At 37.6% G+C, this 8,559-nt stretch overlaps 1 non-coding gene across 1 annotated transcript; it reads left to right on the top strand.

Moving 5' to 3' along the window:
- The first annotated feature begins 4,383 nt into the window (after window positions 1-4,383).
- On the top strand, window positions 4,384-4,490 carry LOC122308684. The gene has a single exon (XR_006242196.1). It is a non-coding gene; the product is annotated as a small nucleolar RNA R71 (small nucleolar RNA).
- The last annotated feature ends 4,069 nt before the right edge of the window (window positions 4,491-8,559 follow it).

Consider the following 8,559-nt stretch of genomic DNA (forward strand, 5'->3'; position numbering starts at 1 on the left):
GCAAATCTCTAAATCATCCAAAAGCCTCTTTCGATAGTCAATTGGAATTGATTCTAGTTTATCAATTCACACAAGAGTATGCAAATTAAATAATCAAGAACGCAATAAGACCAATGATTTAATTACTACACAGGTTCATACAAGTCTTTCGATCTCTATACTTACCTATGCTGAAATATCCAAGATCTATCCTATGATTCCCTCTTTCGATAGCAAATCACAAGATTAATAATCATCTAATCAATGGCCAGTTAATTAGAAGCAATAAATTCAGAATAAATCAGATAAACAAAGAGAGAATTTCATTAAATTAGCATGGACAAACAAGCATAGTTCGGAATTAGGTTACATCGTTTTCCTAGAAATTAGAAAATTTAGCTCATGCTAGAATTGGAATTCAACATAAACGAATTCACCATAATTGTTCTGAGAAGATGGGAAGAAGAAAATAAACACTGAAAAATCCTCCTTGCAGCCTCAACTGGTCGTCAAAAGCTCAAGGGAACGATTCAACGCCTTTCTCCCGTCCGTGCTCGTGTATGAATCCAACGTACGTGCAATAAATTGGAATTCCGTCTCCAAAACAAATGATTTGAATCCCTCTAGCTATGTTTTTCTCTCCCAAAGAGTGTTCTCCAGTCAAAACCCCCGGCTCTAGAGTGAAGAATGGCCTTTTATATGGTCCCACGGCGGAAAACCTAAAATCTGTCAAAATACGATGTTCGCTCGAGCGGGGTGTCGAGCGCGCGTCGAGCGTTCGACTCTGCCTGATTTCGCTCGAGCGGCCAATGTCTCTGCTCGAGCGATCTTCGTTTTTCAGCAACCCGCTCGAGCTCCCTGTCGAGCGGCAGTCGAGCGTTTGAATCTGCCTGAATTCGCTCGAGCGGCCAAAAGCCTCCGCTCGAGCGAACTTGTAAAATCTGCAATATGAAATTTTGCAAGCCATCAAATACCCCCAAACTTACAACTTTGTTTGTCCTCAAACAAAAAGAAAAACAAATGATAGTTTAGGCAATATCAACTCGACCCCAAAGAGAAGTATCATCATTCACCAAGCTTTTATGAATTTAGATTTCATCTCTAGTATCTTATTCTTTTAACATCAAAGATAGCAAGAAAATCAATCAAAAATTTTACAATTTGTCAAGCAAGAGTTAGGCGTTTACTTCAACCTAAAGCTAAGACCTTGATTGTGTGTGTGATATAGTCAATTTAACCTCAAACCACCTGCAAACTCAGATAAAAGTAGAACAACCAAAATCAGAAGAATTCTCTTAAAACTAAACCCCATAAGTCCAATTTTCAGAAATCCTCTCCACTAATGTAGTCAACACCAAAATCAAAGATCAAAAGGTCTTTATTAAGGTTGTAATGATAGGCCACAGGGTGAGGGTTAAGAAAGAACTGGATATGGGAGATTAAACAAACTGGGAAAATACTTAGTGAAAAGAACATTAAAAAAGAAACTCACATGATTCAAATCATAGCTCTTTCTTGGCAATATGCTCATACTTGTGGCATTAAAATTGCTATAATCACTGATGTAATACCAACACTTCCCTTAACAAAATTTGAGGTAATTCACTTTCCGCTTGGCGACTTCTTTTTCTTTTCTTTTCTTTTTCTTTTTCTTTTTCTTTTTCTTTTTTTCTCTCTCTCTCTCTTTTTTTTTTTTTTTTTATTTTTTTTATCACTTCCTTTCTTCTTCTTCTTTTTCTTTGATCAAACAGAGCAAACATAATACTTTTCATCATGTAACCAATTTTCTCTTTTAAATGTAACTCTCCACCAAAGTATTTTCTCAAACTATCAACGGTAGATTCATTGTTTTTCAGGCTTAGAGCGGGCATGGTTTATGTAGTTTAAAGAATCAATAAAGGCTCATGAAGGCTCAAGGGGGTTGACTATGGAAACACACCATGTAATGATGGCATGACATTTAGGACGGCTGGGAAAGCTTTTTGGTTATGCCAAAGAAATGCCTAGATCATTTCTCTAATATTTGGTCTCAACTAGGATTTCGCCTCAAGGACCCATCAACGGATTCTAGAGCAAAGCAAAATCGAACCTCCCTCTTTCAATTAATTCAACTTCTTCTCTTCATAAGCAAAATGGAATAAGAGAAAAACGACTATGTGCTCAATTGTGTTCAAGGTCAAAGATTTAAACCAAAGTACCCACAAAACTTCACTTGACCTAAAAGAAATTTTTGAAAATTTTTCTCAAAACCATCTTCAATCACAAATTTCAGAGTCATAGATAATTCAATCTTACTCCAATGCATGCTTGGTAAAAGAATCAAACAACCCATCAACAACCCAAAACTTAGAAAACAAGAGGATCAAATAATTATAGGAGTTTACACCCCCAAACTTAAACTAAACAATGTCCTCATTGTGATGCAAAAGTAAAAAGGATTGAAGAAATAAAGGAACTTCCCTGGTTTCATGGTGAACCTTCCGAGGTTTTAAAATTTTCCAGCTCTTTATTCTTGCTAAATAAACCTGCATCAAAAACCAATTTATTAAAACTTAAATAAATAAAGATAATAAAATAAATGAAAGAAATAAAGATAGATCTATGGGTTGCCTCCCATAAGCGCTTGTTTTAAAGTCTACAGCCAGACTTTTCAATCTTCCTCAATCGAGATCTCTAAGAGGAATAAGAGTACAGTTCCTCTCCACTTCATTGCTAAGTGATGTATCTTGCTGCAAGGCTCGTTCTAGGTGATTGACTGATGCATCTTCTTTAAAGGCCTTTTCTTCACATTGCTTAATGTCATCAATCCGAAAACAAGTGCTTGGCTCTTCTGGAATTCTCATGGCTTGGTAAATGTTGAACATAACTTCTTCCTTGTTCACTCTCAATGTTAACTCACCCTTTTGAACATCAATCAAAGCTCTTCCCGTAGCCAAGAATGGTTGACCAAGAATTAGTGGGACTTCTTCATCTTCTTCCATGTCTAACACCACAAAATCAGCAGGGAAGATAAATTTATCCACTTTTACCAATACGTCTTCTATGATTCCATGTGGATACTTGATGGACCGATCCGCTAGTTGCAAAGAAATTGTTGTAGGCTTCATCTCTTCAAGTCCTAATTTCTTGCAAACAGAAAGTGGCATAAGATTAATGCTAGCACCAAGATCACATTAAACTTTATCAAAAAATGAATTTCCAATAGTGCAAGGCAAAGTGAAACTCCCCAGATCTTTCAATTTTTGAGGCAATTTCTTTTGAAGAATAGCACTGCATTCTTCAGAAAGCTTCACTGTTTCAAACTCTTCCAATCTTCTCTTCTTGGAAATGATGTCCTTCAGGAATTTGACATAATTTGGCATTTGTTCCAAGGCATCTGCAAAAGGAATATTAATGTGAATTTTCTTAAAAATATCCAAAAACTTAGAAAATTGCTTATCTAGTTTTTGCTTTTGAAAACGCTGAGGGTAAGGAAGTGGAGGAGCAAGAATAGGAGGATTGTCAGGAAATGAAATTGTAGGAGCAAAGTCGGTCTCCTCTAGTGTATCATTGACAATCTCATCTTGTTCTACTTTATTCTTGCTTTGGCCAATGTTCACAGCTGTAGGGGTGGACTTGCTCTCCTTCAATGGTGACCTCTCTATTTGTTTTCCACTCCTAAGTGTGATGGCCTTGCATTGTTCCTTTGGATTAACTTCAGTGTTGCTGGGAAAAGCTCCTCTTTGTTGGGCATTGATGGTAGTGGCTAGTTGCCCAATTTGCACTTCAATATTCTTTATAGCAGCTCCCATATTGCTACAATGAGTCTCAATGTTGTCCAACCTTGAATCAGTCTTTTTAAACCTTGCATTAGTCTCTTGAACAAAGGAAACCATGGCATCCTCAAGTGACATCTTCTTCTCGCTTGGTTGGCTATCAAATCCGGGAGGATGTTGAGGTTGCAACACATTCTTGGTATTTCCATATGACAAATTCTCATGATTTCTAAGCCCTGGATGATAGTAATTTGGCATAGGATTACCATGATAATTGTAGTTCCGATTGTTGACATATTGAACTTGTTCTTGACTCGCCTCATTGCTTGGAACTATCATACTTGTAGATGCTACATATTCTGTACTTTGTGGTATCCTTTGTGTTGTCAAGGCTGAAATCTGATGAGATAGAGTAGCAACTTGAGCTGAAAGAGCTGCTATCGGCTCCAATTCATGAATTCCAGCTACCTTCTTAGCCAAAGTCCTCTCAGTTGGCCATTGATAGTTGTTTGAGGCTATTTCCTCCAAAAGTGCAGTAGCACCTTCAGCTATCTTCGACATCAAAGTTCCACCAGAAGCAGCATCAACTATAGTTCGAGTTTGCCCATTTAACCCATTATAGAACATCTGAACTTGCAACCAATCTGGCAATCCATGTTGTGGGCAACGTCGAATCAAGTCCTTATACCTTTCCCATGCTTCATAGAGTGACTCAAAATCATTTTGCTTGAATTGGCCAATCTCACTCCTGAGTTGGGCTGTTTTGGCAGGAGGAAAGAATTTAGCAAGAAACCTCTCAGCCATGTCCTGCCAACTAACGATGCTTCCCGGTTGTAGAGATTGTAGCCAACCTCTAGCCTTGTCCCTCAAAAAGAAGGGAAACAATCTCAGTCTAATGGTGTCTTCAGTAACACCATTGATCTTCACAGTGTCACAAATCTCCAAGAACATTGCCAAGTGAACATTGAGATCATCAAGTGGTGATCCACTGAATTGGGCCTGCTGCACCATGCTAATCAAAGCTGGTTTGAGCTCAAAGTTGTTGGCATTGATTGGCTGGCGCATTATGCTCGAGTAATTTCCATTCACAACTGGTCGTACATAGTCCTTCAAGGTGCGTGGTAGTACCTCACGATCTTCTTCAGCCATGGCTAGTATCTTATTTCTTCTTAGTGATCTAAGAATTCTTTCAATCTCCGGATCAACAGGAATAATATCACGAGATCTAGCACGGCGCATCCAACGTCAAAAACACACTTGTAGAACAAATTAAAACAAAATTCTAAATTAAAACCAAGATTACTTTGTATCGATATTGACGAAAAGAATAAGAATAAACTAATCCCCGGCAACGGCGCCAAAAACTTGACCGGTGCAAAACTGCAAGTGCACAGTATCGTAGTTTTATAGTAAAGTAATAAGAAGAGTATCGTCCTCAGGGATTGGTACCTTACTCTTGCCAAATACCAAAATTATGCTAATCTCAATTTTATCTAGAGGAATCGCTAAGGTTTTTGTAGTAGCAAATAAAACTAGATCAACTCAAGAGAAATAAGCAAAGAAAGTAAAACTGATGTTTGAAGATCAAATTCAATAGGGAAGAAAACTTCTAGGAAATCGATTTCACCATAATTCTTCACTATGCTTTTCTCATCCAGCTAATATAACTTAAACCTCTTTTGTCTATTAGCAAATCTCTAAATCATCCAAAAGCCTCTTTCGATAGTCAATTGGAATTGATTCTAGTTTATCAATTCACACAAGAGTATGCAAATTAAATAATCAAGAACGCAATAAGACCAATGATTTAATTACTACACAGGTTCATACAAGTCTTTCGATCTCTATACTTACCTATGCTGAAATATCCAAGATCTACCCTATGATTCCCTCTTTCGGTAGCAAATCACAAGATTAATAATCATCTAATCAATGGCCAGTTAATTAGAAGCAATAAATTCAGAATAAATCAGATAAACAAAGAGAGAATTTCATTAAATTAGCATGGACAAACAAGCATAGTTCGGAATTAGGTTACATCGTTTTCCTAGAAATTAGAAAATTTAGCTCATGCTAGAATTGGAATTCAACATAAACGAATTCACCATAATTGTTCTGAGAAGATGGGAAGAAGAAAATAAACACTGAAAAATCCTCCTTGCAGCCTCAACTGGTCGTCAAAAGCTCAAGGGAACGATTCAACGCCTTTCTCCCGTCCGTGCTCGTGTATGAATCCAACGTACGTGCAATAAATTGGAATTCCGTCTCCAAAACAAATGATTTGAATCCCTCTAGCTATGTTTTTCTCTCCCAAAGAGTGTTCTCCAGTCAAAACCCCCGGCTCTAGAGTGAAGAATGGCCTTTTATATGGTCCCACGGCGGAAAACCTAAAATCTGTCAAAATACGATGTTCGCTCGAGCGGGGTGTCGAGCGCGCGTCGAGCGTTCGACTCTGCCTGATTTCGCTCGAGCGGCCAATGTCTCTGCTCGAGCGATCTTCGTTTTTCAGCAACCCGCTCGAGCTCCCTGTCGAGCGGCAGTCGAGCGTTTGAATCTGCCTGAATTCGCTCGAGCGGCCAAAAGCCTCCGCTCGAGCGAACTTGTAAAATCTGCAATATGAAATTTTGCAAGCCATCAGTATGTTATCATATATACCATGCCATGTCATTACATGTTTATCTGTTATGCATGATTTATTCTATCATGAATATTTATCTGTTACACAATCTATTCTGTCATGTATTGCTATATGTTATAAGTATGTCATATGTTACATGTATGTTATATCATGTAATATTCACCATTGCAAGTATGTCATGTTAAGTAAAGAAGTCAGATTAAATTTATGTTAAGTCAAGTTTCAGATCACGGTCATGTTAACTTATTCATGTCAATCACGACCCTAGGTGCTAGGATGGGTAATATTCCAATGAAACTCTTTTGTTCACACTGGAGTGTCTAAATATGTGTGAAATTCACTGGGTTGATGAAATACAGTCAACAGGTTGTGAAGGGTGCCTAACTAGCTGATGACCGTAACGCGCCAGGCACTAATGCCGGTGGAGCCATATTTTATTTTACATGTGTTCACAGTAAGTGTGGCATAAACAATTCATGGGGTCACAACAAATATGGAGCATGAAGTACGGAGCCACAACAACTATGGAGTATACACTACGTGAGACACAGCAGTTGTGACAAGTAAATACGTGGGGCCACAACAACTGTGGAGTACGTATTAACACATTCACAGCTGGTGTAGATATCGGTATTGTGTTGCGATAATCGACACGGACACATGACTCAGGGGACCCGTGTAGCACCCATATGGTCACATTATTAATTAAGTCTATCGAATAAGATTCTGAGCTCATGTCAAGAAGTTATAAATAAGCAATCATAGTGATCCCATGAGATAAGAATAAGTTTCAGATCAAGTTCATGTTATGTTATGTTCCCGTACATGTTATGTTCATGTTCACGTTAAGTTTCAAGTTCATATTCATATCATGTTATGTTCACGTTTATGTTATGAGCTCACATTCATGTGATGTTATGTTCATGTTCGCGTTATGCTTCAAGTTCACATTCATGTCATATTATATTCACGTACATGTTATGTTCAAGTTCACGTTCAAGTTATATTATGTTCATGTTTACATTATGTCTCAAGTTCAAGCTTATGTCATGTTATGCTTAGGTTTATGTTAAATTCAAGTTCATATTTATGTTATGTATGTTCACGTTCATGCTATGATTCAAGTTCATGTTATGTTTTAAGTTCACGTTCATGTTATGTTGCTAGCCCAAGTTATATTTTAAGTTCAAGTTCATGTCATGTCGAGTCAAGTTTAGTTTACATTTCAGTTCAGATTATGTCAGTTATACCATGCTATATGTCAAGTTATGCTATGTTTACTTACGACTTTAATTATGCATTCATTCTTTTATTGCTATACATGCATCATTAACCTGTGTGGGAGTTTTCTGTTAACTTATTGAGATTTATAATCAAATCTTACCGTGGTGGTCCCAACTACTATTCCCCCCGAATGGTAGACAATGTGTCAGGATCAGAGCAGGGAGCAGATATTGGTAGAGTGAAGGAGGTTGATTAGATGCCGCGGACACGATGCAGAGCTTATAGCTTCCATAGTTAGTTTTTGGATAGTATTCTAGCCTTGTTAGTCAAGTTACATGAGTTACTCGACGAACTTCCTCAATAATGTATTTTGGTAATGTAAATATGGAGTTAGGCCTCCCATGTTTTTGAGATTATAGTCTTTTGAGATTGGTACTGAAATCGTGGATGTTTATTTTTATTAAGTATGTTTGAATTACGATTTAACAATTTGAGATATTATAAGTTTGGTACATAGTATTGCTCAAAAAAATTATCCGCTGCAAATTTTGCATAACGCTAAATGCATGTTAGGAACATTGCATCTTATATGTCATTAACGAGGGTAGGTAACCTTGTGTTGCATGTCTCGATGCTTCGGATGTCCGTCCAATCTTAAACGGAATCTAGGGGCATCACAGGATGGTATCAAAGCAATACGTCTCTGGGTTGCAAATTCACATGTCCTTAGGAAATGCACCAAATACTAGACTTGAAATTTTAGTCTTCATTAAGTTTGAATTTCTTGAAGTATAAGAGATAATACGTGGTTTTTATAATTACACTCGTGTGTTTCCAGAAGTGACACATGACTCTTGGCAGGATACCTTGGAACCCTAAGAGAGACATCAATCAGGAAATTCAGAGTGACTCAATGGATGGAGGATTGGATGAAGTTGTACGCCTTCTAACTGACATACTTAG

This window comes from Carya illinoinensis, chromosome 4 (assembly GCF_018687715.1).
Source record: "Carya illinoinensis cultivar Pawnee chromosome 4, C.illinoinensisPawnee_v1, whole genome shotgun sequence".
NCBI classification, from domain to species: Eukaryota; Viridiplantae; Streptophyta; class Magnoliopsida; order Fagales; family Juglandaceae; genus Carya; species Carya illinoinensis.